The sequence below is a fragment of the Poeciliopsis prolifica genome, unplaced genomic scaffold, assembly GCF_027474105.1.
Source record: "Poeciliopsis prolifica strain line A6 unplaced genomic scaffold, Auburn_PproV2 SCAFFOLD017, whole genome shotgun sequence".
NCBI lineage: Eukaryota > Metazoa > Chordata > Actinopteri > Cyprinodontiformes > Poeciliidae > Poeciliopsis > Poeciliopsis prolifica.
In genome coordinates this window covers 5199114-5201880 of record NW_026562392.1, presented here as the reverse complement: position 1 = coordinate 5201880, position 2767 = coordinate 5199114, and positions in this window count along the sequence as shown.

Below are 2767 nucleotides of genomic sequence, written 5' to 3'. Positions count from 1 at the left end.
GAGAGATGAGATGCGGGGCGAGCTCAAAATCATGCTGTGGCATGAAATGTAGTCGCACCACAGGACCTTCTTTAGTGCCATTCTGATATTGACCTTGAGAACTTGCCTCAGAATCCACTTACTCACAAACCATCCATACTTTTTATGTATTTATTTTTTTAAATATTTTGTTTTCTCTGCAGAGAAATTATTGTCACCACAACCTCCTTGGTGGTAAACATAATTTAAACATCGACTACTTGGCAGAAGAGAATGAAAGAACCCAAAAGAAATGTAATCATTTTCACCAAACTATCCTTTTTTTTTCTTTTTAAATCTTTTCTCCAGAGAAAATGGCTCATTTATCTTTACAGTGTCTTAAAAAATACTAAAATCATCCCTTAAATTACAAAGTAAATGTATGTTTTTTTCTCCACTATTAATAGCAAACCCAGCAAATGTGAGAAACAGATGGGGGCTATTACAAATCTCTTCCTTAAATGAGACTGCATATATTTCACTTTTTTTTTCAAAATGTTTGAGTTTCTTGTGTACATGAAAAGTCGTGCACTTAATTGGACGTTTCCCCTTCTTTTTGCTGTTATGTGCAAATAAAGTTGTCAGAAACCTCGACATTAAGCACATTGCAGATGAAACATGCAGACATATTTTGTTGTGAAAGTTGCTTGCAATGACTGAGAATTTCCTTTGTCATGTGGATTTCTCGTCTCCTCCAAGTTCAAACAATGAGGACAGCAATTTCTGATAACAGTAGATGAATATCGAAATAGAGATGTTTCCATTGTTCTTGACAGAACAGAGTCTAGAGGTGTTGGTCCATGCGGCTGACTTTCTATACGGAGTAGGTGGCGGCGCATTTGAGAGTGGAGAGGTTGTGAGATTGTGGCTTGAGAAGACTTGAACAGCAAATTGAGGAAGTTTCCCCAAGAGGAGGATCCAGGGGAGAACTCTGAAGAGGGAAATAACCTTTGGAAAATACAGCGAGGTTGAGCTTAGCGTGAATCCAGGTAATCACAAGGCGATCAACACAAGAAGCGTCACAGTGGGCTGGCTGTACCACATGCGTTGACAGTCAGATGTCAAGCCAGCTGGAGTCTTAAGCTCCAGCTGACGAAGCTTGATGAAAAGCAGGTGTGCAGCAGCACACCACTCAGTGGGCAAGAGAAACCATAAAAAAAAACACTCCCTAGGTTCCTGACATTCATTTGATGTTTCTAGAAGTTCTTATCTGAAATGTTAATTTCTGTTATTAGAGTTGTTCGGTTGTACTCAGCTTTACTGAGGTATACAGAAGACGTTGTATCTGTCCAGGGCTGTTGATTTCCGAAGGCTCTGGAAAAAAAAAAATAATAATAATGCTTTTTAACATAGACAAAATTTGTTCATAGTTAAAACCAATGAACGAACACTGAAAGTAGTGAAGTTTCGTTTAACGCTGCCTTCTAAAATTGCCTACAAATTGCCACACAAAGTATGATATTGTTATGCTAATCCTCAATAAATGTCTTAAAAATTTGAGTTTGAGAAATCTGTCAGTGCAGCAACTTTATTTACCATAAACAGTGATTACTGTAATGTGTACAAACGCACACTTGATGGCAGCATTGTGACATTGGGGAAAAAAAGTCAACGCCTCAACATTGATGTCATGAAGTCAAACTGACACATTTACTAACGTCATTTATTCTCTCTCACTGTGCGACCTAATGGTTGAATAAAAGACAGCATTTATTATGTTCATAATAAATGTACATGTATGCACTATTCTGCTTGCTCACTTATTTGATCCTGTTCAGTGTTTACATCAGTAAAAAGTGAATTCAAATAATTAGGAACATGACCTGCAAACTTTGGCAAATTGGCTTGTTTCCTGAGCTCTTAAAATGATCTTTAGCATAGGGTTAAGGTTAGGGGTTAGGGTTAGGGTAAGTTCCACTTTCTCAGGGGGAACTTAGATTACTTTGCCACTGTGGAAGCTGCTAATCGGCAAACAAGGTGTCCTAAAGGTGTCTGTATAAAGTTTGTTGGGATAAAACATCAACATCAATTTCTAAGTAATAGAATGAGAAGCAGACTTGTAGTCTTCAACCAACTATTTAGTACCGATGGTTTGACAGCGACTCTTTGTTTTCAACAACAAAACAAACCGCAAAAGTCGCGTAGTACTGCTGTTTGTATTGGAATGGGTGGATAGAGTTATGATACTACAAATTATAGCCTACATTTATTGAATGGTTTTTTTTTTTGCTGCAGCTCTGTCAAGAACTGCCACATCACTTGTAAGTCAAAATCTTGTCAAAAGCAAGGATTGTCACTGGTTTCAGTCCTTTAGACGTATACCCCCTTCAGTTCTTTCATGCCGAGTTGTTTCTGAAGAGTCCTTTTCTCAGACTGAAATGTACTGTGGAAAAAATTAAATGGAAATGGGTGTCATGCATCAAATAATAAAAGCATCCATGTCCCGTCTCCACGCTGATCAGTTATTCTCAGCCAGGAGTGAAGTTGCCTTGCGCCAGCGCTTTTCTAAATCAGCATTTCTGTCCTAGGCCAGCTTTCGTCCTCTGACACATTTTGCTCTGTCTAAGTTTGATGATTCCCTCTCTGCTGCCACATTTCCTCTTGGACGGACCCCTGGGGGTGCAAGAGTGTCACGGACTGCTGCACCACCCCATCCCGATGTCCGTCGCCCCCAGCACGGCCTTCCCCTTCCTCCCCCCCACCACTGCAACCCTGCAGTGCTGCTTTGCAGAGGCAGATTATACTTGAT